Here is a 27,895-nt window from a genome sequence, read left to right as displayed (position 1 = left end):
CATTCACCCCCTGTTAAAAATGAGTCCGGCGGGGGTGACGTGAAACTATATACAATTAGTGCAATTATGTACAGTGGTAAGGAAAGAAAAGTCCATGTTCACGGTCCGGAGTCCGGCAAAGGTTCAGCCGGTCCGGTGCTTTGGTGCTTCATTGGGAGTGGCGTAACAGTGGCGGCGAAGTCGGTGCTGGCGGTGGTGGCGGTGGCACCGATGGCGGTGCTGATGCTGGCCAGTCATCGGGGAACTCCAGGAGCGTGCAGAAGTCCTCTTCATCCTCTTGTGTGGAAAAGGGGAGGAGGGGTGTGGTCTGGTGGGGTCAATATTGGCGGCGCGGGGAAAGGTGGGGGGGAACGCATTAGTGGGGGATGTGTTGGGGTGGAATCTGATGGAGCCAGGTCCCTGAGTGAGACAGTTTCTTGGCGGCCGTCGGGGAACTCAACGTAGGCATATTGAGGGTTGGCGTGGAGCAGGTGAACCCTGTCCACCAAAGGGTCCGCCTTGTCGAGTCGGACATGCCTATGGAGAAGGACCGGTCCTGGAGTAGCGAGCCAAGTCGGGAGCGACACCCCGGATGTGGACTTCCTGGGGAAGGTAAAAACATGTCAATGGGGTGTGCTATTAGTGACGGTGCACAATAGTGACCAGATGGAGTGCCGAGCATCAGGGAGGACCTCCTGCCAGCGAGAGGCTGGGAGGTTCCTGGACCGTAGGGCCAGCTCGACGGCCCTCCGAACCGTCTCATTCTCCTGTTCTACTTGCCCGTTACCCCGGGGGTTGTAGCTGGTCGTCCTGCTGGAGGCTATACCCCTGCTGAGCAGGAACTGACGCAGCTCATCGCTCATGAATGAGCATCCCCTGTCACTGGTGATGTAGGCGGGGAAACCAAACAGAGCGAAAATGGTGCTGAGGGCCTTGATGACGGTGCAGACGTCATATCGGGGCATGGGATGGCGAAGGGGAATCTGGAGTACTCATCGACCACACTGAGAATATACGTGTTACGGTCGGTGGAGGGGAGGGGCCTTTTGAAATCCACGCTGAGGCGTTCAAAGGGGTGGGAAGCCTTCATCACGCACGCACAGTCCAGCCGGTAGAAGTGCGGTTGCACTCTGCACAGACCTGGCAGTCCCTGGTGACTGTCCTTACTTCCTCGAAGGTGTAGGGCAGATTGCGAGCTTTGACCAGATGGTACAATCGAGTGACCCCCGGGTGACAAAGGCTGTTGTGTAGGGCCCGGAGTTGGTCCACTTGTGCGCTGGCACATGTACCTCGGGAGAGGGCGTCTGGGGGCTCGTTGAGTTTACCGGGGCGATACAAGATCTCATAATTATAGGTGGAGAGTTTGATTCTCCACCACAAGATTTTATCATTTTTGATCTTGCCCCGCTGTATGTTATTGGACATGAAGGCTACCGACCGTTGGTCAGTGAGGAGAGTGAATCTCGTACCGGCCAGGTAATGCCTCCAATGCCGCACAGCTTCAACGATAGCTTGGGCCTCCTTTTCGACGGATGAGTGTCGAATTTCAGAGGCATGAAGGGTGCGGGAAAAGAATGCCACTGGTCTGCCTGCCTGGTTTAGAGTGGCGGCAAGGGCGACGTCTGAAGCGTCGCTTTCTACTTGGAAAGGCAGTGACTCGTCCACTGCGCGCATCCCGGCCTTGGCGATGTCTGCTCTGATGCGGGCGAAAGTGTGTTGTGCCTCGGCCGCAAGGGGGAATTGGGTGGACTGAATGAGTGGGCGGGCCTTGTCCGCATAGTTTGGGAGCCACTGAGTGTAGTAGGAAAAGAACCCCAGGCAGCGTTTGAGGGCCTTGGGGCAGTGGGGGAGGGGAAGTTCCATGCGGTCGGGGTCGGGCCCGAAAAGTCCGTTTTGGACTATATAGCCGAGAATGGCTAACCGGGTTGTGCTGAACACACACTTCTCTTTGTTGTAGGTCAGGTTGAGAAGAGTAGCAGTGCGGAGGAATTTATAGAGGTTGGCATCGTGGTCCTGCTGGTCATGGCCGCAGATGGTGACATTCTCTAAGCACGGAAAGATGGCCCGCAAACCATACTGGTCGATCATTCGGTCCATCTCTCTTTGGAAGACCGAGACCCCATTTGTGACACCGAAAGGGACCGTAAGGAAGTGGTAGAGGCGACCGTGTACCTCGAAGGCAGTGTATGGCCGGTCCGACCTCCGGATGGGGAGCTGGTGGTAGGTGGATTTCAGATCAATTGTTGAGAAGACCCGGTACTGCGCAATCTGATTGACCATATCAGGTATGCGTGGAACGGTGCCCCCGTCGAGCTGCGTGTACCGATTGACAGTCTGGCTGTAGTCCATGACCATCCTGTGTTTCTCCCCAGTTTTAACCACTACCACTTGGCCTCTCCAGGGGCTGTTGCTGGCCTCGATAATACCCTCCTTAAGCAGCCGCTGGACGTCGGATCTGATGAATGTCTTGTCCTGGGTGCTGTACCGTCTGCTCCTAGTGGCAACTTGCAATCCGCAGTTAGATTGGCAAAAAGGGAGGGGGGATCGACCTTGAGGCATGGGGGAGGGGGCGATAGCGGGCGCGATAGCGGGCGCGATCGCAGCGACTGCGCGGGCCTGGTACACCGCTGTGAAGTGGCCCTTTTTACTGCAGGCTTTACAAACCGTAGTGCGGGCCGGGCAGTGTTGGCAAGGGTGCTTCTGCTGACCGCAAAAGTAGCAGCGGGGACCCCCGTGGTGCGCGGATCGGCATGCGGCGTATTGGGAAGGCAGGGCCCCGGCTGAGGAGATCGTCGGCAGGGCCCAGAAGGAGTAGAAGGGTGGGCAGCGCGGCGAGAGGGGTACGATTGTACATTACGGGATGCGACCGCATGGAGAGCGCCAAGGTCTTCGTCTCCGCCAGTTCGAGCATAGCGCCTTCCAGTAATCGTTCTCGGATGCGGTCCAACGCAATCCCCGTTAGAAAGGTATCGCGCATGAGGAGGTTTGCGTGTTCGACGGCCGTAAAGGCCTGACAGTCACAGTCCCGGACGAGTGGAATTAGGACCCGTCAGAAGTCTTCGATGGACTCACCAGTTAGTTGCGAGCGGGTGGTGAGTCCATGACTGGCGAAGAGTGTGTTCGCCTTCTGCGTGTAGTGTTCCTTAATGAGTTCCATTGCTTTTGTGTAATTCGTGGCGTCTTGGATCAACGCAAACACGCTGGAACTCAGTCTGGAGTACAGGACGTTTATCTTCTAAGCCTCCGTTGGCTCGGGGTCTGCAGCCTTGATGTAGGCCTCGAAACATGCTAGCCAGTGAGTAAAGTCTTTCCTGGCTTCGGGCGAGTGCAGATCCAGCTGCAGGCGATCGGGCTTAAATCTGATATCGATTTTGTGGAAAATCTGACTGCAATAAATTGATGCACGATCAATTGCACAAAGACTAAAGTTGGGTACAACTGTGGCTTTATTACAGTCAGATTCGTGGTCTCCTGCTGCAGCTGGCAAAATGGCAGGGCACTGGAGGTCATGCATATTTATACAGTTCTCCGTGGGCAGAGCCAGCCGGCAGGAGCTACCGGCGAACCTGTAGTGCAGGTCCTACCTTACATCTCCTATTACAGTGGTTCACCACAAGGGGGCACTATCTGGCAGGCCGGGTCCATGCGCGGCCGTTGCTATGTTGTACGGCACTAGTGCTGCAGGCCGCCGCCGTGCGTATGCATTGCCACGGAGCCGGCAAGTGTCCGTCCGTATCAGCTAGAGAAAGGTGGGGGCTGCTAGCCCCCACAGGGCGGAGCATCAGTGCGGGGACGCCGCCGACTTTTTGGTCGGAATACTAAACACATGGGGCGAAATTCTCCGTTATCGGCGCAAAGTCCGCCGATTGGCGCAAAAAAACGGCGCAAATCCGACTTGCGTCACGTCGGAAAAATGGGTCAAAAGTCTCCAGCCCGAAATGGGCTAGCAGCGACGTGACGAGATCCGCGCTTGCGCAGTGGTTCACGCCGTGCAGCGTCATACGCGCCGCACGGCGTGACGGCTCATAAGGCCGCGCCTCTCTCCCTCCACCCGACCGGAACACCCGACCGGAACACCCGACTGGATGGCTGGCCTCCGCTCAGCACTGAGGTTCCAGTCACGGGATGTGGAGGCGCTCCTGGACGCAGTGGAGCAGAGGAGGGACGCCCTGTATCCCGGGCACGGCCGCAGAGTTGCCCCACGCCACAGCCGGCGTCTGTGGAGGGAGGTGGCAGAGGCCGTCACCGCTGCGGCCCTGACACCACGGACAGGCACTCGTCAGAGCAGGCAGGGTGAGCCTGCCCCATATCCCCCCTCCCCCATATCCCCCTCCCCCTTATCCTCCCTCTCCCATATCCCCCATATCCCCCCTCCCCCATATCCCCCCTCCCCCATATCCACCCTCCCCCATATACCCCCTCCCCCATATCCCCCCATTCCATATCCCCCCTCCCTCATATCCCCCTCCCCCATATCCCCCCTCCCCCATATCCCCCCTCCCCCATATCCCCCATATCCACCCTCCCCATATCCACCCTCCTCCTATCCCCCCTCTCCCATATCCCCCCTCCCCCATATCCCCCCTCCCCCATATCCCCCCTACCCCATATCCCCCCTCCCCCATATCCTCCCTCCCCATATCCCCCCTCCACCATATCCCCCCTCCACCATATCTCCCATATCCCCAAGTGAATCCAGCCCTAACCTTAACCTCTGCAATGCACGCGCAACCGATGGCGTGCATTCATATACCTGCCTAACACTGTTGCATTTTACCCCTGCCACCACCCCCACCCACCCCCCTGCCACAGGAGAAGTGCGCACACAACAATAGGGAGCATGTGAGGACTGGAGGAGGCCCCGCTGATGAGAGGCCACTGACCGAACACGAGGAAAGGGCCCTGGAACTGGCTGGCGGACCTGAGGACCGGGAGGTTGCTAATACAGAGGTCGGGGTCGTACTAGCAAGTGAGCCACCGACAGCCCGTCCCCATATCCCCCCTCTCCCATATCCCACCTCCCCCATATCACCTGATCACTGCCTGCGTGTCTAACCATGCATGCTTTATTGTGTATCGCAGGAGCAAACGTCGAGGCACCCATCCCCGCAGATGCAGGATGCCCCTCGGAGGCCACGGGAGACGGAGAGACCCGGACCCTCCGGCATGCGACGCCCGCAGGATGCCCCTCGCACACCACGGGAGACGGAGAGACCCGGACCCTCCGGCATGCGACGCCCGCAGGATGCACCTCGCACACCACGGGAGACGGAGAGACCCGGACCCTCCGGCATGCGATGCCTGCAGGATGCCCCTCGCACACCACGGGAGACGGAGAGACCTGGAGCAACAGGGAGACGACACCCCGGTCACGTGCGGGAGCGACGAGGCAAGCGTGTGCCACCCAGCAACGATGGAGGCAGCCACAGGCCCCCGTCACATCCGAACCAGGACACCACTACCCAGGACACCACTACCCAGGACACCACTACCCAGGACACCACTACCCAGGACACCACTACCCGGGACACCACTACCCAGGACACCCCGACCCGGGACAGCACTACCCGGGACAGCACTACCCAGGAAGACGAAATACCGGACAGTGACTCAGAGTGGATGGGTGGAGACGAACCCCCACCCCAAAGTGCCATGGACTCAGAGTGGGACGAAGAGCACGACACAACGCCACTGCTGTCACCAACACCCTCCACCATCGCAGAAACACTCACCTCGGTTGGGCACTTTAGTGATGAGGCGTCTGGTACACTCACTGGTGCGCACAACACAGCCGTCCTGGTACAGCAGGTGGAGGTAGGAGCAGCAGAGGGGCCGGGCGGTCGGAGGGCAGCCCAGCCCAAGCGAACATCTGCCGCCCAGATGGATCCCGGGTTCCTGGAGTTTCCACACCCACACATAGATCCGATGCAACCACCGACCCGGAGACGAGCGAAGAGGGTGACGGGCGGCTTGCGGCGGCTGCAGTCGCAGGTGGAGGAGTCCACCCGCGTCCAGGAGCTGGGAGTGGTGCCGGTCATGCGTGCCACCCAGGCCGACACCGCACGGGTGGCGTCCGCGGTGGAGGCAATGGTGCGACGGTGTCAGGCATGGGGAACGGTTTGCGAGGTCTGGGGCTTTCCGTGCAGGCGGCGTCTGTGGCTCAGGAAATGGCTGCCCTCTCACAGGAGGCCATGAGCCAGTGCCAGCGCCAGATGGCAGAGGCGCTCAATACCATGGCCCAGTCTCTGCAGGCCATGGCCCAGTCTCTGCAGGCCATGGCCCAGTCTCAGCAGGCCATAGCCCAGTCTCAGCAGGCCATGGCCCAGTCTCTGCAGGCCATGGCCCAGTCTCTGCAGGCCATCGCTGGGGGCATCGGCGCCAGTGGCCATGTGCGAGCCGGCGTCGCACTGTCACAGACAGGGTTTGCCAACCCCCTGGGCTCCATGGGTGCAAACCTGCAGGCCCCTGTCGATACCAGCACGGGCCTCCAGGACTGGCAGCGCCAGATGTCGGGGGGGCGTCGGATGGCCAGTCCGTTCGCATCCCCCACCCATGTAGAGGCCTGGGGGCCATCGGGCACCCCGAGGGAGGAGGAGGTGGTGTGGTCCTTCCCGGCTCCCCCTGTAGGGGAGGTCCCGGAACACCGCGACACCTTGGACTCTCCCCCTTCCGTCCCAGGTGCATCGGGTGGGCAACGGGCAGGACAGGCTGGCAGCTCGCCATCCCAGTCGCCCGGGCCGCAGCCTGGCCCATCGAGGCCAGGACGCCCCAGGAAACGGCCGCCAAAGGGATCCAGTGTCAGAGGGCAGGAATCACAGGAGTCCACCTCCAGTTCTGCTGTACCGTCTGGGGAACCACGTAGACGTAGTCAAAGGGCCCGTAAGGCCAAACAATTAGACACTGAGTAAGTTGGCACGGGTGCAGGGCACAGATGAGTTTTAGGGCCTAGGGCACGTGCATGAACTCGTTTGGTTATTAAAGTCAATGTTACACCTACAGAAGTTGCCTTTGTGCTCTGTCCAAAGCGTGCGGGTGTGTCATGTGCGTTGAGCGCAAGTGTGTGTGTGAGGGGTGGTCTTACCTCAGCCCCAGGTGAGTCTGCCCCCTTCCCCCTGGGCCGCCATCAACATCCCCCCGGGCAGAGGACGGGACCGTGCGCTGCAGTGTCACAGCCGCATGTAGGGATGGTGCGGGTGGATGGTGGTACTGTGGCCATGGGTCAGACATAGTCTAACGATGTGGAGCCAGGAGCTCACCGCAGGGCAGGTTGTCATCATCCTCCATGGCCTGCAATAGACACGCGTCCACCCGCAACTGTGTGACCCCGGCCGTTGTGCCGCAGGTGGATCGGCAATGGGGGGGGTTGTGTGCATGCGGGTGGGGTGGGTGGGGTTGGGGAGGGGGGTGAGGGTGCTGGGTGGGTGGATGGGTGGTCGGCTGTTGCCATGGTGTGCGGTCTGTGGCCATACTACCCGATTCCCACGCCCATCTAGTCAGTGAAGCGGGCGGCTATCAGTCTGTCCCGTGCCCGCTGGGCCAGCCGGTAATGGTGGACAGCCACCCGCCTGTGTCTAGCCCGTCTGCCCTGACCATTGCCCCCATCCCCCTCATCTGGGGAGGACTGCGCCTCTTCCTGCTGCTCCTCCACTCCGCCCTCCTCTGCCTGCGGCACATCGCCCCTCTGTTGGGCTATGTTGTGCAGGATGCAGCACACCACAATGACGCGGCCGACCCTATCTGACCGATACTGGAGGGCGCCCCCAGAGAGGTCCAGGCACCTGAAATGCATCTTCAGCACGCCAAAGCACCTCTCTATAACTCCCCTTGTCGCATCATTGTAGCGGTTCTCCGCCTCATTGCGTGGCCTCCGTATAGGCGTCATCAGCCACGATCGCAATGGGTAGCCCCTGTCATCCAGCAACCAGCCCCTCAGCCGGGGATGGCGTCCCTCGTACATGCCGGGGATGGATGACCACGACAACACGTATGAGTCGTGTACACTGCCTGGGTGACGGGCGCAGACGTGCAGGATCATCATGCAGTGGTCGCAGACCACCTGTATGTTCATCGAATAGGTCCCCTTCCTATTGGTGAACATGGCCCTGTTATCTGCAGGTGGCTGCACGGCGACGTGGGGAACCCGGCCACGGCAGAGAAGCCCACGGCCCGGGCATCTTGGCTGGCCCGGCCCACAGGGAAGCGGATGTAGCGGTGCGCCATGGCATATAGGGCATCTGTCACTGCTCGGATGCACCGATGCACCGATGTCTGCGATATGCCGGACAGGTCCCCACTCGGTGCCTGGAATGACCCCGTTGCATAAAAGTTCAGGGCCACCGGAACCTTGACGGACACGGGGAGAGGGTGTCCCCCGCCAGTGCCACGCGGTGACAGGTGTGGCAGCAGGTGGCAGATGTGTGCCACGGTTTCCCGCCTCATCCGGAGTCTCCTCCTGCATTCCCGGTCCGTGAGGTCCTGGTATGACTGCCGGGGCCGGTACACACGGGGCGCCCTCGGGTGCCTCCGTTGCCGTGGGGCCGTGACGTCCTCCTCCCCTCCTTGTCCTGTCGGTCAGGTGTCCCTCCAGCCTGGGCGGCTGCCGCCTGCCCCTCTGCGGCAGGCTGCGCCGCCTCTCTGGCACGCTCCTCCTCCTCTTCATCCAGGGCAACATGGACATTAGCGGCTGCCGACACCCCCCCCCCCTTCTCCCTCGCAGGCACGGACCCCCCCCCCATCCCACTCCCCAGCACGGACCCCCCCGGCACGGACCCCCCTTCCTCCTCCCCGGCACGGACCCCCCCCATCCCCCTCCCCGGCACGGACCCACCCCCCCATCCCCCTCCCCAGCATGGACCCCCCCAACCTCCTCCCCGGCACGGACCTCCATTCCCCTCCCCGACACGGACCCCCCATCCCCCTCCCCGGCACGGACCCCCCACCCAATCGCCCTCCCCGGCACGGACCCCCCCAACCTCCTCCCCGGCACGGACCCCCCATCCCCCTCCCCGGCACGGACCCCCCCATCCCCCTCCCCGGCACGGAACCCCCCCCAATCCCCCTCCCCGGCACGGAACCCCCCCATCCCCCTCCCCGGCACGGACCCCCCATCCCCCTCCCCGGCACGGACCCCACCCCAACCCCCTCCCCGGCACGGACCCCCCCCCCATCCCCCTCCCCGGCACGGACCCCCCCCCCATCCCCCTCCCCGGCACGGACCCCCATCCCCATCCCCCTCCCCGGCACGGACCCCCCCCAACCTCCTCCTCGGCACGGACCCCCCCAACCTCCTCCCCGGCACGGATCCCCCATCCTCCTCCCCGGCACGGACCCCACTCCCGGCACTCCCCCGGAGCCCAGCCCACTCTAACCACCCCCCCTGCCGCACACACACACACACACAACCCGAGACACACCTCTCCCCACACATTCAGACTGCGGCCACGCCATCTCCTGCCCAGCGGCCAACTCCTCAGGCCGTCACTCACCTCCACGCTGGTCGGCGTGAACCTGGAGCACCGGGTCACGCCGATGATAAGGAGGCTTGATTTACGTCGACGTGAACGGTCATCACGTCAACGGGACTTCGGCCCATCCGGAAGGGAGAATATCGGCAGGCCGAAAATCGGCTGCCTTGCGCAGACCTGTGCCATTCTCCGACGTCAGCGGCGCCATTAACGCCCCGCCGACTTTTCTCCCTTCGGAGACTTCGGCAACCGGCGGGGGCGGGATTCACGGCGGCCAACGGCCATTCTCCGACCCGCTGGGGGGTCGGAGAATGACGCCCATGATTCGGACATAGCCTCAAAATCGGAGAATCCAGCCCTAAGTGTTTCTTTTGCTGAGTCTAAAAGTTGTCTGCTAGAACTGGAATCTGGAGGAAAATCTAGATAAAAAAACATTACTGAGATGTTACATAATTTTTTTTAACTTTAAATGTTTCCAACATGTATTCATCTGCACACAGTAATAGTATATATTGGAACGCAGAGGACAGTCATTCATTTAATTCTTCTACAAATACATGAATTTATGTGGCTCTATATTATTAATCACATTAGGATAAGCTCATTTAAATGCAAAACACTTAATCTTCAATAGGCAAGGGCAGCTGCCTGCTGTCAGATTACATTAAATCTTGATTTACTCGGTGCATCATCAATAAGGAATCAGTAAATTTGGGGAATTGATACAGAAACAGTGCCACATAGCAGTAAGATGGAAATTATGCAAATGAAAAACAGTCATATGTGAAAGAATGACGTGCAAGTAGATAAACGGGGAAAATCATTAATAGTGGTAGAATTCATCTACTCCAAACAAATGGAAATCATTTCTTCAACAGTTAAGGTGTATATAAATCATGGGCTTAATCTTCCGCCCTTCGATGGCAGAAATACAAGCCGGGATTCTCCTTTCCGGGGACTAAGTCCCCACGCTGGCGGGAAAACCGGCGGCAACGACTCCGGCGTCAACGGGCCCCCAAGGTGAGGAATTCTCCACTTTCTCGGCAGCTAGGTGGACGGCGGAGGGGTTGGCGCCGCTCCAGCCGGTGCCGAAGGGACTGTGCGAGTTCGCGCATGCGCAAAAGGGGTGGCGTGTTTTGGCGCATGAGTGGGGGGTTCTCTTCTCCGCGCCGGCCATGGCGGAGCCCTACAGGGGCCGGCGTGGAAGGAAGGAGTGCCCCTACGGCACAGGCCCACACGCAGATCGGTGGTCCCTGATCACGGGCAAGGCCACCGTGCCCCCCCCCCCCCCCCGCCCCGGGGTTGGATCTCCCCACGCCCCCCCCGAGCACCCCCCTTGCCAACTTACCTGCCAGGACCCACTGGTATGTGAGCTGAGTGATTCACGCCAGCGGGACTGGCCAAAAACAGACGGCCGCTTGGCCCATCGAGGCCTGGAGAATTGCCGGGGGGGGCCGCTGCCAACGGCTCCCGACCGGCGTGGCATGAATCCCACCCTCGGCCAAAAAACGATACGTCAGGGCGGGATTTGCGCCGCTCCCCAGGAATTCTCTGACCCGGCGGGGGGTTGGAGAATCCCGCCTACCATCTGTGATCCAGCGGACAATCGGGCATCTGCCAAAAATCGAGCTCCGTGCCCATGCGTCGAACCTTAGCCATACTCTGGGCCCCGCTGGTGATGGGGGGGGGGTGGCGGTGGGTGGGCGGGGGGGGGGAGAGAGTGACTTGTTGACGGCCTCGTGGATTCGGGTGTCCTCCTCGAGGTCCGGGGTCCGGATGGCCAGGCACAGACCGCCATCGTTGCGGTAGTTGCTATAACAGCAACCATTTGGGTCAGGTTACAGGCCCCTGTCTGCTCACTGTGGTGTCTGCTCACTGTGTCCTGTAAATGTTCACAGGGTCTCAGGTCATTTGGGAGCCCAACCAGGCCGCACCTCTGGAAACCCTCAGATCCCAGCTGACCCATCAACAAGATGGGCGTGGCCAAGCTCAATTAGTGACACACCAGGTGCTGGCCCTCCTCAGTGCACCCATCAGAAGCTCAGCCCCACTGCAGGGGAAGCAGGGGAACAGAATAGCACACCCAGGCAAAGGACACATGCACCGTGGCCTTTGGCACCCTCTCTGGAACACTACCCTTCTCAGTTAGTCCACTCCACAGAACCACTAGCTGTCTCCATGCCCTGCCAGTCCACTGCGCCACTACTCCCATCCATCCTGCCTCGAGAGAGGTTGTCACAATCTGTGTGTCACACCCGGAACCCACATCACATGCGGCTAAGTCCCCGGCAGAGCCCACCCCCCTCGCCCAACTCCATGCTTAGGACCTGCCCACACACAAGCCTCTAAGTATGGAGACAATTGGTGACACACCGTGACCCTCTCCACTGAATAACCTGCTGCCACCCTGCTGGCGGTATAACACACGGCCCACCCAGTGAGGACACCCACAGTAGACCCCACAGGGAAAACAGGACAGGGGCTGCAGAGTGTACCACTAACCTGGGCTGCAGCAGCCACTCGTACCCCTGTTGACAGGAATGGGTGGTGAGGATGGAGGATGGGTGCTACTTACTGATGGGATCAGTGGTGCAGTATGGAAGGCAACATATTGGAGGGGTGGTAGGGGCTGAGAGGTGGGGGTGAGGTCAGGGGGTGGGGAAATGTGGAGGGGGGAGCTAAGGTGGAACTCAGGATTGTCGTGTAGCCTGTTGGAATCGAATGGGCAAGGGAATATTCATCTTGCTAACATCTGTTCTCCCCCTGCAGAGAATGCATTTTGGAGTAAAGCCTGGAATGCTCGCCATCTACCTGGCCGCAGCTACCCTTGCGGAGACACTGATGCTGCAGGCATAGGCGTTGCTCGGGGGGGATCCTGCACAAGAGGAGCCTGCCCCATAGGAGCAGGGGCCAGCCAGTGATGCTGGGGAGGGGGCAGCAACAGGCCAAGGGGGAGGTGTGAAGGAGGCACTGCATCAGGCCACATTTACACCGTGGAAGCCTGTCCTTCAAGGACCTGTGCCATCTGATGGTGCACCTGGAAACATGGCGGTATGGAGGAGGGCACCTACTGCCAGTGGCTGTGAAGGTGATGATCACCTAGAGCGTCCTTGCCTCAGGGTCTTTCGAATCGCCAAGCGGGGACCTGGCAACTATATCCCAGACATCCCGTGCACAGGTGCTTTTGACCCATTACGGATGGCCTATGTGCTCGAGCAGCAAATTACATACATTTCAGTCCAGACTGGCCACACCAGGATGCCCTGGCAGCAAAGTTCGCCGCCATCACTGGCATGCCCCTAGGTCCAGGGGGTGTGTGGTAATACCAGGTATTGCGGTACCAGAGAGAGGAATGACCATTGGCTAGACCGCGGGGTCTACCATTGGGCAATGTACATAGCCCCGCCCTGAGAGGCGGGGTATAAGAACCAATACCGTCCCAGCAGCCTTCACTTCTGTAACTTCGCTGCTGGGTACAGTTCTATCTGATTAAAGCTGAATCGATATGACTCCACGTGGACTCAAGAGTATTGATTGTGTATCCGGGTGATAGATGGTACATATGTCCCACTATGTGCACCAGCTCATCAGGGGTGCCCTTCATCAATTGGAAGGGCTTCCACTCCCTGAACATGCAGTTAGCATGTAACCAACAGCTACACTTAATGCACGTCTGTGCCTGATACCCAGGCAACATGCAAGACTCTTATATATCCTGGCACACTCGTCGGTTCCCAGCACCTTCGAGGTGCTCCCTCGGGTGAGGGGTTTGTTCCCTGGCGACAAGGGTTATCTGCTGCCGTCATGGCTAATGATACCTGTCCGGAGGCCCCGGACCAATGCGGAGAACCATTACAATGACTCCCAGGCAGCAACCAAGAATGTCATAGAGCGGTGCATGGCATTTTGAAGATGCAGTTCAGATGCTGGACCACTCAGGTGGGTCTCCCTAGGGTAGCCCTAGGACAGTCTTGCACATCATGGTGGCCTGCTGTGTCCTACACAACATTGAGGGGGGCACGCTGGAGGAGAAGGAGGAACGGCAGGCCTAATCGCACAAGGAGGAGGGTGATGATGGCCAGGAGGACCAGGGCCTGGAACAAGAGCAGGCACAGGAGGCTGAGCACGTGTGCTGCAGGGCCGCCGCATGCGGGACAATTTACTCACCTCCAGGTTCACCGGCTAGTGGCCCTGGCCACTGGCAGCTAATTCTCCCCGTAAGCCCCCATAGCCACTCACATCCTCCCCTGTCCCACCTCCCCAAACCCCATCCCCCTACCCTAACTCCCCCATCCCCCTCCAAGGTTCCTACCAGCATCACCATAGGGGACTGGCCCTGGGTTGCCAGTCCCAGCGGGTCCTGTCCTTGCAACTGAGGCTGATGACTCTTTGCTGTGAGTTGAGCTCTGCTTCAGCTCACCATTTAACAAATCCTGACTCCAGCCTTCGGTATCACATTCATCGTCTTCCTTCACTGCAGACCTGTCCGCCTGGTGAGGGTCACAGCACTCGCCACCTCTGCCACCTCCGCCCAGGCCAGGTTGAGGTCAGTGGGTGGTAGCTTCCTACCTACCCTGGGGAAGAAGGTGTCCCACCTCTCCTCCACCCCATCCTGCATCCTGTCCAGCTCACCATCAGTAAACCGAGGAACAACTCTTCTCGTGCCATCCTCCTGGCTGGAATGAGAGTATGTGGTGATTGAAGTCCTTATAAACAGCTCCAACATGTCAAGCTCTCCAGTGCCAATTTCGGCCCCAGCGAATCTGACGCCGACAGGAATTAGAATTGCTGTAGTTTCACATGGGCAGAGTGCTTGCTCATTAGCATGTCCTAAATTGCTCCGAGACTGGCCCCTCCCAACGGGAATGAGATGCGGGCAATGGAGAAGCCTGTTGATCTCAGGAGGATTCTCTGGTCGGCAGGCGGATGCGGCCGGAGAATCCCGCCCTCAGTTTCTGAAATGGAGAATTTCGCCCCATGTTCTCTTTGAAATGAAAATGAGCATTAGAAGAAAAATAAAATTTAATCATCAAAATCGTTTTCTCGGGTAATGTAATTTGAATTAATAATAATCATTATTGTCACAAGTAGGCTTACGGTAACACTGCAATGAAGTTACTGTGAAAAGCCCCTAGTCGCCACACTCCAGTGCCTGTTCGGTTACACTGAGGGAGAGGTCAGAATGTCCAGTTCACCTCACAGAACACCTTTTGGGACTTGTGGGAGGAAACCGGAGCACTCGGAGGAAACCCACGCAGGCACAGGGAGAATGTGCAGACTCTATACAGCCGGGAATCGAACCTGGGGCCCTGGCGTTGTGAAGCAACAGTGCTAACCACTGTGTTACCGTGCCGCCCACCCATTTAAACCCACGCCTCCATTCTATCCCCGTAACCCAGTAACGGCACCTAACTTTTGGACACTAAGGGGCAATTTAACATGGCCATTGCACCTTACCTATACATCTTTGGACTGAGGGAGAAAACCGGAGCATCCGGAGGAAATCAACACGGACATGGGGAGAAAGGGCAAACTCCGCACAGTCACCCGAGGACAGAATTTCGCCCGAGTTCTCTGCAGATACTTTGGTCTTATACTCCCATCTGGTTTGAAATGATATTCTCAGAGTAGACACTCAAACCTCGCAACACATCTTTGTACTCCTCAAGAATCTGTCAATGGTTCTGCATGCAGCAACAAGTTGCAAATTGGTGCTGGCTTGCTCCAGCTGAGATGAGTGGCTGTTGAGTATTGTCTAAGATCTGAAACTCCAGGGGCGCAATTCTCCGGAAACAGCGCGATGTCCGCCGACTGGCGCCCAAAACGGCGCAAATCAGTCGGGCATCGCGTCGCCCCAAAGGTGCGGAATGCTCCGCATCTTTGGGGGCCGAGCCCCAACGTTAAGGGGCTAGGCCCGTGCCGGACGAATTTCCGCCCCGCCAGCTGGCGGAAAAGGCCTTTGGTGCCCCGCCAGCTGGCGCGGAAATGACATCTGCAGGCGGCGCATGCGTGGGACCGTTAGCGGCCGCTGACGGCATTCCCGCGCATGCGCAGTGGAGGGAGTCTCTTCCGCCTCTGCCATGGTGGAGACCGTGGCGAAGACGGAAGGGAAAGAGTGCCCCCACGGCACAGGCCCGCCCGCGGATCGGTGGGCCCCGATCGCGGGCCAGGCCACCGTGGGGGCACCCCCCCATGGCCAGATCGCCCAGCGCCCCCCCCCCCCCCAGGACCCAGGAGCCCGCCCGCGCCGCCTTGTCCTGCCGGTAAGGTAGGTGGTTTAATTTACGCCGGTGGGACAGGCATTTTAGCGGCGGGACTTCGGCCCATCCGGGCCGGAGAATCGCAGGCGGGTGGGCCCCGCCAACCAGCGCGCCGCGATTCCCGCCCCCGCCGAATATCCGGTGGTGGAGAATTCGGCAACCGGCGGGGGCGGGATTCACGGGCGTCATTCTCCGACCCCCCGCCGGGTCGGAGAATGGCCGTTGGCCGCCGTGAATCCCGCCCCCGCCCCGCCGAAGTCTCCGAAGGGAGAAAAGTCGGCGGGGCGTTAATGGCGCCGCTGCCGCGGAGAATGTCACGGGTCTGCGCAAGGCAGCCGATTTTCGGCCTGCCGATATTCTCCCTTCCGGATGGGCCGAAGTCCCGTCGACGTGATGACCGTTCACGTCGACGTCAATCAAACCTCCTTTTCATCGGCGTGACCCGGTGCTCCAGGCTCACGCCGACCAGCGAGGAGGTGAGTGACGGCCTGGGGGGTTGGCTCTGGGCAGGAAATGGCGTGGCCGCAGACTGATTGCCTGAGGAGAGGTGTGTCTCGGCTTGTGTGTGTGTGCGGCGGGGGGGGGGGGGGTGGTTAGAGTAGGCTGGGCTCCGGGGGAGTGCCGGGAGGGGGTCCGTGCCGGGGTGGAGGTTGGGGGGGGGTCCGTGCTGGGGTGGAGGTTGGGGGTTGGGGAGGGGGTCCGTGCCGGGGTGGAGGTTGGGGGTTGGGGAGGGAGTCCGTGCCGGGGTGGGTGATGGGAGGGCAAATGAGTTGGTCCACCTGGCCAGGTGCCAGCCTCCAACAGTTGGACCCATGCGGTCCATGCCACCTGGCTGGGGGGAGGAGGGGATATGGGCAATGATGACATGTCGTCGTTCCCCTCCCCCCCACCAGGTCGTCATGTTTTCAGATCATCCAGCGATGTTGGCCGCCGTGGTGGCAGCCGCTCATGTCTATGTTGCCCTGGATGAGGAGGAGGAGGAGGAGGAGGAGGAGGAGGAGCGTGCCAGAGAGGCGGCGCAGGCTGCCGCAGAGGGGCAGGCGGCAGCCGCCCAGGCTGGAGGGACACCTGACCGACAGGACGAGGAGGGGGAGGAGGACGTCGCGGCCCCACGGCAACGGAGGCACCCGAGGGCGCCCCGTGTGTACCGGCCCCGGCAGTCATACCAGGACCTCACGGACCGGGAATGCAGGAGGAGACTCCGGATGAGCCGGGAAACCGTGGCACACATCTGCCACCTGCTGGCACACCTGTCACCGCGTGGCACTGGCGGGGGACACCCTCTCCCCGTGTCCGTCAAGGTTACGGTGGCCCTGAACTTTTATGCAACGGGGTCATTCCAGGCACCGAGTGGGGACCTGTCCGGCATATCGCAGACATCGGTGCATCGGTGCATCCGGGCAGTGACAGATGCCCTTTATGCCATGGCGCACCGCTACATCCGCTTCCCCGTGGACCGGGCCAGCCAAGATGCCCGGGCCGTGGGCTTCTCTGCCATTGCCGGGTTCCCCATGGTCCAGGGCGCGATCGATGGGATGCACGTCGCCGTGCGGCCACCTGCAGATAACAGGGCCGTGTTCACTAATAGGAAGGGGACCTATTCGATGAACGTACAGGTGGTCTGCGACCACCGCATGATGATCCTGCACGTCTGCGCCCGTTACCCAGGCAGTGTACACGACTCATTCGTGTTGTCGCGGTCATCCATCCCCGGCATGTACGAGGGACGCCATCCCCGGCTGAGGGGCTGGTTGCTGGGCGACAGGGGCTACCCATTGCGATCGTGGCTGATGACGCCTATACGGAGGCCACGCAATGAGGCGGAGAACCGCTACAATGATGCCCATGTAGCGACAAGGGGAGTGATCGAGAGGTGCTTTGGCGTGCTGAAGATGCGTTTCAGGTGCCTGGACCTCTCTGGGGGCGCCCTCCAGTATCGGTCAGATAGGGTCGGCCGCATCATTGTGGTGTGCTGCGTCCTGCACAACATAGCCCAGCAGAGGGGCGATGTGCCGCAGGCAGAGGAGGGCGGAGTGGAGGAGCAGCAGGAAGAGGCCCAGTCCTCCCCAGATGAGGGGGATGGGGGCAATGGTCAGGGCAGACGGGGTAGACACAGACGGGTGGCTGTCCACCATTACCGGCTGGCCCAGCGGGCACGGGACAGACTGATAGACGCCCGCTTCACTGACTAGATGGGCGTGGGAATCGGGTAGTATGGCCACAGACCGCACACCATGACAACAGCCGACCACCCACACCCCCCACCCATCCATCCACCCAGCACCATCACCCCCCTCCCCAACCCCACACACCCCACCCGCATGCACACCACCCCCCCACTCCCAATTGCCGATCCACCGGCGGCACAACGGGCCGGGCTCACCCAGTTGCGGGTGGACGCGTGTCTATCGCAGGCCATGGAGAATGATGACAACCCGCCTCCGATGAGCTCCTGGCTCTACAACGTTGGACTATGTCTGACCCATGGCCACAGTACCACCATCCACCCGGACCATCCCTGCATGCGGCTGTGACACTGCAGCGCACGGTCCCGTCCTCTGCCCGGGGGATGTTGATGGCGGCCCAGGGGGAAGGGGGCAGACTCACCTGGGGCTGAGGTAAGACCACCCCTCACACACACACTTGCGCTCAACGTACATGACACCCCCGCACACTTTGGACAGAGCACAAAGGCAGCTTCGGTAGGTGTAACATTGACTTTAATAACCAAAGGAGTTCATGCACGTGCCCTAGCGCCTAAAACTCATCTGTGCCCTGCACCCGTGCCAACTTACTCAGTGTCTAATTGTTTGGCCTTACGGGCCCTTTGACTACGTCTACGTGGTTCCCCAGACGGTACAGCAGAACTGGAGGTGGACTCCTGTGATTCCTGCCCTCTGACACTGCATCCCTTTGGCGGCCGTTTCCTGGGGCGTCCTGGCCTAGATGGGCCAGGCTGTGGCCCGGGCGACTGGGATGGCGAGCTGCCAGCCTGTCCTGCCCGTTGCCCACCCGATGCACCTGGGACGGAAGGGGGGGAGTCCGAGGTGTCGCGGTGTACCGGGACCTCCCCTACAGAGGGAGCCGGGACGGACCACACCACCTCCTCCTCCCTCGGGGTGCCCGATGGCCCCCAGGCCTCTACATGGGTGGGGGATGCGAACGGACTGGCCATCCGACGCGCCCCCGACATCTGGCGCTGCCAGTCCTGGAGGCCCGTGCTGGTATCGACAGGGGTCTGCAGGTTTGCAGCCATGGAGCCCAGGGGGTTGTCGAACCCTGTCTGCGACAGTGCGACGCCAGCTCGCACATGGCCACTGGCGCCGATGCCCTCAGCGATGGCCTGCTGAGACTGGGCCATGGCCTGCAGAGACTGGGCCATGGCCTGCAGAGACTGGGCTATGGCCTGCTGAGACTGGGCCATGGCCTGCTGAGACTGGGCTATGGCGTTGAGCGCCTCTGCCATCTGGCGCTGGCACTGGCTCATGGCCTCCTGTGAGAGGGCAGCCATTTCCTGGGCCACAGACGCCGCCTGCACGGAAGGCCCCAGGCCTCGCAAACCGTTCCCCATGTCTGACACCGTCGCACCCATTGCCTCCACCGCGGACGCCACCCGTGCGGTGTCAGCCTGGGTGGCACGCATGACCGGGACCACTCCCAGCTCCTGGACGCGGGTGGACTCCTCCACCTGCGACCGCAGCCGCCGCAAGCCACCCGTCACCCTATTCGCTCGTCTCCGTGTCGGTGGTTGCATCGGATCTATGTGTGGGTGTGGTAACTGCAGGAACCCGGGATCCATCTGGGCGGCAGATGTTCGCTTGGCCTGGGCTGCCCTCCGACCGCCCGGTCCCTCTGCTGCTCCTACCTCCACCTGCTGTACCGGGACGGCTGTGTTGTGCGCACCAGTGAGTGTACCAGACGCCTCATCACTAAAGTGCCCAACCGTGGTGAGTGTTTCTGCGATGGTGGAGGGTGTTGGTGACAGCAGTGGCGTTGTGTCGTGCTCTTCGTCCCACTCTGAGTCCATGGCACTTTGGGGTGGGGGTTCGTCTCCACCCATCCACTCTGAGTCACTGTCCGGTATTTCGTCTTCCCGGGTAGGGGTGTCCTGGGTAGTGCTGTCCCGGGTAGTGCTGTCCCGGGTAGTGCTGTCCCGGGTAGGGGTGTCCTGGGTAGTGGTGTCCCGGGTAGGGGTGTCCTGGATAGTGGTGTCCTGGGTAGTGGTGTCCTGGCTCGGATGTGACGGGGGCCTGTGGCTGCCCCCCTCATCGCTGGGTGGTCGCTCCCGCACGTGACGGGGGTGTCGTCTCCCTGTTGCTCCAGGTCTCTCCGTCTCCCGTGGTCTCCGAGGGGCATCCTGCGGGCGTCGCATGCTGGAGGGTTCGGGTCTCTCCGTCTCCCGTGGTCTCCGAGGGGCATCCTGCGGGCGTCGCATGCTGGAGGGTTCGGGTCTCTCCGTCTCCCGTGGTCTCCGAGGGGCATCCTGCGGGCGTCGCATGCTGGAGGGTGCGGGTCTCTCCGTCTCCTGTGGTCTCCGAGGGGCATCCTGCGGGCGTCGCTGGCTGGAGGGTCCGGGTCTCTCCGTCTCCCGTGGTCTCCGAGGGGCATCCTGCGGGCGTCGCATGCTGGAGGGTGCGGGTCTCTCCGTCTCCCGTGGTCTCCGAGGGGCATCCTGCGGGCGTCGCATGCTGGAGGGTGCGGGTCTCTCCGTCTCCCGTGGTCTCCGAGGGGCATCCTGCGGGCGGTCTGCATCTGCGGGGATGGGTGCCTGGACGTTTGGTCCTGCGATACACAATGAAGCATGCATGGTTAGACATCAGGCAGTGATCAGGTGATACGGGAGAGGGGGATATAGGGGAGGGGGGATATGGGGACGGGCTGTTGGTGGCTCACTTGCTCGTGGGGCCCCGACCTCTGCATCAGCAACCTCCCGGTCCTCAGGTCCGCCAGCCAGTTCCAGGGCCCTTTCCTCGTGTACGGTCAGTGGCCTCTCATCAGCGGGCCCTCCTCCAGTCCTCACATGCTCCCTATTGTTGTGTGCGCGCTTCTCCTGGGGGGGGGGGGGGGTGGTGGCAGGGGTAAAAGGCAACAGTGTTAGGCAGGTATATGAATGCACGCCATCGGTTGCGCGTGCATTGCAGAGGTTAAGGTTAGGGCTGGATTCACTTGGGGATATGGGGGATATGGGGGAGGGGGGATATGGGGGATATGGGGGATATGGGGGAGGGGGGGATATGGGGGAGGGGGGGATATGGGGGAGGGGGGATATGGGGGATATGGGGGATATGGGGGATATGGGGGACGCTCACCCTGCCTGCTCTGACGAGGTCGTTCACCTTCTTGTGGCACTGGGTGCCTGTCGTGGTGTTAGGGCCACAGCGGTGACGGCCTCTGCCACCTCCCTCCACAGACGCCGGCTGTGGCGTGGGGCAACTCTGCGGCCGTGCCCGGGATACAGGGCGTCCCTCCTCTGCTCCACCGCATCCAGGAGCGCCTCCACATCGCGTGACTCGAACCTCGGGGCTGAGCGACGGCCAGCCATCAAGTCGGGTGTTGCGGTCGGCTGTTCCGGTCGGGTGGGGGGGAGCTGCGCGGCCTTATGAGCCGTCACGCCGTGCAGCGCGTATGACGCTGCACGGCGTGAACCACTGCGCAAGCGCGGATCCCGTTACGTCGCTGCTAGCCCATTTCGGGCCGCAGACTATCGGCCCATTTTTATGACGTGACGCAAGTGGGATTTGCGCCGTTTTTTGCGCCGATCGGCGGAGTTTCCGCTGATAACGGAGAATTTCGCCCCACGCCAGCCCCCGGCGATTCTCCGACCCGGCGGGGGGGTCGAAGAATCTCGCCCCAGATTTGCATACTTGCAATTTCATTGGGCTCACGGATTAATTTTGTCCCCTCGGTATGATTATTGTACCACCATAAAACCTTAACTTTACTTTCAAGGGCTTTATTTTTGCATTGTCATGCGCGAGCATGGAGGTGGAGGTGGAGAATTGCGGAGGATCCAGAGAATATCGGTTCAGGCCGCTAATAATAGACCATAGAATTAGACCACAGACCATAGAATTTACAGTGCAGAAGGAGGCCATTTGGCCCATCGAGTCTGCACCTGCTCTTGGAAAGAGCACCCTATTTAACCCCACACTAAAACTCTATCCCTGGAACCCAATAACCCCTCCTAACCTTTTTGGTCACTAAGGGCAATTTAGCATGGCCAATCCACCTAACCTGCACATCTTTAGACTGTGGGAGGAAACCGGAGCACCCGGAGAAAACCCATGCAGACACGGGGAGAACATGCAGACTCCACACAGACAGTGACCCAGCCGGGAATCGAACCTGGGACCCTGGAGCTGTGAAGCAACTGTGGTAACCACTGTGCTGCCGTGCTGCCCTCAAATAATATGTAAATTGTGTTTACTGTATGAGCATTCTGGAAAGCATTGGCGCCACTGCAATTACAGCGTCAGAACAGGGGCGAGATTCTCTGACCCCCGCCGGGTCGGAGAATCGCCGGGGGCTGGCGTGAATCCCGCCCCCGCCGGTTGCCGAATTCTCCGGCACCGGAGATTTGGCGGGGCGGGAATCGCACCGCGCCGGTTGGCCGGCCCCCCCCCAGCGATTCTCTGGCCCGGGCGGGCCGAAGTCCCGCTGCTGGAATACCTGTCCCGCCGGCGTGGATTAAACCACCTCTCTTACCGGCGGGACAAGGGGGCGCGGGCGGGCTCCGGTGTCCTGGTGGGGGGGGGAGGTGGGGCGATCTGGCCCCAGGGGGTGCCCCCACGGTGGCCTGGCCCGCGATCGTGGCCCACCGATCTGCGGGCAGGCCTGTGCCGTGGGGGCACTCTTTTCCTGCCGCCTTCGCCACGGTCTCCACCATGCGGAGGCGGAAGAGACCCCCTCCACTGCGCATGCGTGGGGATGCCGTGAGCGGCCGCTAACGCTCCCGCGCATGCGCCGCCCGGCAATGTCATTTCCGCACCAACTGGCGGGGCACCAAAGGCCTTTCCCGCCAGCTGGCGGGCGGAAATCAGTCCGGTGCGGGCCTAGCCCCTCAAGGTTAGGGCTCGGCCGCTCAAGATGCGGAGGATTCCGCACCTTTGGGGCGGCGCGATGCCGGACTGATTTGCGCCGTTTTTGGCGCCGGTCGGCGGACATCGCGCCGATAACGGAGAAGTTCGCCCCAGATTCTCTGCCAATCGCATTTTGCAATTCCGCTGTCAGCCAACGGAGAATCCCGCTCAGATGGTGTGATTCTCCAGTCCCCCAGCTGTGTGTTTCTCAGCAGCGGCCTTTGACAGGCGGCGGGGTTCTCTCTTCCTGCTGCTTGTCAATGGGATTTCCCACTAAAGCCACCGCACACCGTCAGGAAACCTGCTGGCAGGGTGCACTGCCAATGGGAGAAAAGGGGCGGGATTCTCCCCTACCCGGCGGGGCGGGGGGTCCCGTCGGGATGGAGTGGCGTGAACCACTCCGGGGTCGGACCTCCCCAAAGGTGCGGATTTCTACGCACCTTTAGGGGCCAAGGCCTCACCTTGAGGGGCTAGACCCGCACCGGAGTGGTTGGCGCGCCGTCAGCCGGCGAGAAAGGTCTTTGGCGCCATGCCAGCCAGCGCCGAAAGGACTTCCCCGGGTGGCGGAAGTCCGCGCATGCGCGGGAGCGTCAGCGGCTGCTGGCGTCATCCCCGCACACGCGCAGGGGAGGTGTTTCTTCCGCGTCGGCCATGGTGAAGACTGTTGGCGAGGCGGAGGGAAAAGAGTGCTCCCACGGCACAGGCCCGCCTGCGGATCGGTGGGCCCCGATCGCGGGCCAGGCCACCGTGGGGGCACCCCCTGGGGCCAGATCGCCCCGCGTCCCTCCCCCCTCAGGACCCCGGAGCACGCCCGCGCCGCCTAGTCCCACCGGGAAGAGAGGTGGTTTGATCCTCACTGGCGGGACAGGCATTCCAACAGCGGGACGTCGGTCCATTGCGGGCCGGAGAATTGCCGGGGGGGGCTCGCCGACAGGCGCGGCGCGATTCCCGCCCCCGCCGAATATCCGGTGCTGGAGAATTCGACAACCAGCAGGGGCGGGATTCACGCCAGCCCCCGGCGTTTCTCCGACCTGGCGGGGGGTCGGAGAATCCCGCCCCAGAATCCCAAAGGCTGAGAATTCCGGCCAGAGTAACAGTGGAGTCCAATCACAAGTCACTTCAAAGCATTTTTCTCAAACCGTGACTATCTGCTCCACAGCGTCTACAAAGAATGTTACTTTGTTCACAGAGATATCATCTGAACATGACCTACAAGCAAAGGAAACAGATGGACTTCGCAGATATGCTGTTAGGAGTAGCATTCCCCATGAAGAAAGTTGAGGATGTGGAAACAGAATGTGGTTCAATTAGAGGCAGCAGCTCGACGTGATCTTGGACTGGTCAACCCAGTAGAGACAGTGGTTGGGAGTGGGTGTGGAAAACGGCCTTCGACCCGTTGGCTGCGATGCCAATGTTTTGCGGTGTATGATCCGCTCCGTGCTGCACTTATTATACATAGACGGGAAACACGCCAGATCGCTTGCGGGTGGCTTCTGATTTGTCACTCCTCCATCAGCTCAGACCATATTTCATGTGCAGCCACGCACAACTTTCTCAACGTCTGCATCCCAGCACTGCTCCACTGAAGACATGGCCCCAAAACCTAAGACAACAGCCCCAAAATTCAGCAACATGCCTTCTGCACGTATTTGTGACCCACCTTGATATCCTCTCCCCTCGCACTAGCTGCAGGAGCTCCTGGAAGCTCAACAATCTGTGGTGGCAGTGATTGTCAGTGCCAATGTGATACAGAAAAAGTCAGCCACCGAGTGCAGGAAGAGGATGAATCATCTCAGCCATGCCGCCTGGGTAGGTCAACCATCTCATCACTCAGCTCACACACGCGCAAGCCCATCACACTGTTGTACTGATATCTATATTGACTGGGATGTAAAGAGTTCACAAGTTAATCATAATGCTTCTTACTACTAGAGGGAACCACAGAATAGTCATACATATATATCATGTGACTTTGGGGATTCTGGGAGACACGAGTTAGGAGAGAGCTGGATAAGATAGTGGGCGGGATTCTCTCTGAACTGGCGGGGCGGCGGTCCCGGCGGGATGGAGTGACGTGAACCACACCGGCGTCAGGCCGCCCCAAAGGTGCGGATTTCTCCCACGGGGCAAGAAGAATCCAGCACGAGTTTTTAAAGATACAAAGTAATAACATTTATTTACAATAACATATATATATAACAGCAGCAGCAACTTCCCTTGCTGCACACTCCTTCCTGCTGTTTCCAAACTGGCCAGCTTTATTTATACTTGGAGTTTACTAATGGTTCCTCCGCCCCCCTCATTGGGGAAGCTCATACTCCCACAGGATTGTGGGATTGTCATTAGTCCTCAGCCAATGGTAAGCAGGCAGGTTATAACAGAGCATTACCACTTACTCTCACACACAGCCTTACATTTCCATCTGGGCCCATCTCCTCTGGAGCTTGCATCCTCATCCTGTAAATGCTCCCTTCACCACCCACACATGCCAGGCATCCTTATCATCTGCTCTGTGATGCACTATCAATTACTACAAAGACGAGAGTAGTGAATAATCGAGGCTTTATTGAGCAAAGATGAAATGAAATGAAATGAAAATCGCTTATTGTCACAAGTAGGCTTCAAATGAAGTTACTGTGAAAAGCCCCTAGTCACCACATTCCAGCGCCTGTTCGGGGAGGCTGGTACGGGAATTGAACTGTGCTGCTGGCCTGCTTTAAAAGCCAGCGATTTAGCCCAGTGTGCTAAACCAGCAGCCTCCTGTAGCTGCTACCAGAATGGGAGCAGCACCGGTGACCAGAGTGACCGACATCAAACTCCTCACAGAGTTCGAGAATCAAACCATCAACCTTGCCGGAGAGGACAGCGACTGTGTCTGTGCTGACAGTGAGGTTGTGGGCAAACATCCAAATGAAGAGATCATGCACCAGTTCATTCTTCACATGGCCTTGCAGTGAATTATTTGTCCTGTTTATAGTTGCTTGCATTACACTGACTATCTCTCCCTTCTCTCCCAGGCACCTCTGGAAAGCTCCCAACAGTGTCCACTTTCCAAGCCCTCTTCCCCAGCCCCAAAGATATCTTGGATGTGAAAGCAGAGCAGAACCCCAGAGGATGCCCGTCACAGCGCTCATCCCCACACCCCACTAGTGGAGTCACCGATTTGGAGGTTAAGTGCCGACGCCGGCATGGGAACTGTGGCGTTTTACGACGCAAAGATCGGTGCCGATCCTGCGACCGGTGAGGGGCGCCGTGCCGAGTGAAATCCCCGGCTCCCATGACAAACACGGCTGTAGAATGGCTGGGTCCATGGCCGCACATGCACTTAGCAGCGACCTGCAGCAGTCGCGCCGTGAAACATGGCTGGCCGTGTGCGGATCCAACCTGCCAAATACTGCCCCATGGTCATCCCCCACCAGTCCCCCCAGCCCTCGCGGAAGCCTCCCCCTGCCAGCAGCACGGCTCCCGGCTGACTGTGGCAGCGCTGGACAAAGTCTGCAGCCACCACCAGGTTCCTGACCGCTGATACCACAAGTGAACCATGCCATCGGGAACCCTGCCCATTGGCAGCGGTGAATTGGGGAGGCCATGGAGAATAGAGGGTCAGGCCCGCTAATGATATGCCACCGGTGCTTAAACAGCGCGTGATGAGCAACGCATTTACGCCATTTCCAGGGTGCCAGAGGGTCCCGATTTGGCGTCAAGTCGGCGCCGACCGTGATTTTGGCATCGGAGCCTATTCTCCACCCAATCGCATTTCGCGATTTCGGAGTCGGCCGACGGTGAATCCGCCACATAACTCTGCCCAGTCCGAGTCAGATGATGAGCCCCCAGACTCTACCCTAAATCAGTTGCTGGAGCTGCAGTAACAGTCAAGGGAATTTTAGGATCTGCACTCCACCAGTGAGAGACCCTATAAGAGTAACACAGCTGAGGAAGGGTCGATGCAGTCAATGATGCCCTGCACTTGTTGGAATCTGGATATCAGCAATGCCCAGTGCTCTGAATTGTTTCATCTCTGTTGACATTGGTGTAATTGTGGGCCTTGGCAAAAAGGGCGTCTGTGACCTCATGAATGTTTTTGTGCATGGATGAAGAGAGATCCCGCAGAGGTTGCCAGTGGAGCCTTGGAAGGAGACAGTGGCGTAGAGGTTCAGAGCGGTGGTTACTTTCACAGCTACCAGCAATGGATGCCCTTCCAGTCCCTGTGTCACCAATTCCTGGAGAATCTGACAAATGTGAGTCACCAGGGGTGAAATTCTCCGGTACCGGCGCGATGTCCACCGACCGGCGCCCAAAACGGCGCAAATCAGTCGGGCATCGCTCCGCCCCAAAGGTGCGGAATCCTCCGCATCTTGGGGAGCCCAGCCCCAACCTTAAGGGGCTAGGCCCGCGCCGGACTGATTTCCGCCCCGCCAGCTGGCGGTTAAGGCCTTTGGTGCCCCGCCAGCTGGCGCGGAAGTGACATCACCGGGCGGCGCATGCGCGGGAGCGTTAGCGGCCGCTCACGGCATCCCCGCGCATGCGCTGTGGAGGGGATCTCTTTCACCTCCGCCATGGTGGAGACCGTGGTGAAGGCGGAAGGAAAAGAGTGCCCCCATGGCACAGGCCCGCCGCGGATCGGTTGGCCCTGATCACGGGCCAGGCCACCGTGGGGGCAGCCCCTGGGGCCAGATCGGCCCGCGCCCCCCCCAGGACCTCAGAGCCCGCCCGCGCCACCTTGTCCCGCCGGTAAGGTAGGTGGTTCAATCCACGCTGGTGGGACAGGCATTCTAGCAGCGGGACTTCAGCCCATCTGGGCCGGAGAATCGCGGGGGGGGGGGGGGGGGGGCCTGCCAACCGGCGTGGTGCGGCGTGATTCGTGCCCCCGCCGAATATCCGGTGCCGGAGAATTCGGCAACGACGGGATTCACGCCAGCCCCCGGCGATTCTCCGACCCGGCCGGTCAGAGATGTCCCGCACCCTAGCACCGGGCAGGCAACATACCATGCGGGACTCTTTATCCTGCTCACAAAGGATACTATCTATCCCCCTGATAATAGAATCCCCTACAACTACAACTTGCCTATTTACTCCCTCCCCTTGAATGGCCTGCTGAACCATGGTGCCTTGG

Source organism: Scyliorhinus torazame, chromosome 2, assembly GCF_047496885.1.
Source record: "Scyliorhinus torazame isolate Kashiwa2021f chromosome 2, sScyTor2.1, whole genome shotgun sequence".
Classification (NCBI taxonomy): domain Eukaryota; kingdom Metazoa; phylum Chordata; class Chondrichthyes; order Carcharhiniformes; family Scyliorhinidae; genus Scyliorhinus; species Scyliorhinus torazame.
This window is presented reverse-complemented; position numbering follows the sequence as displayed.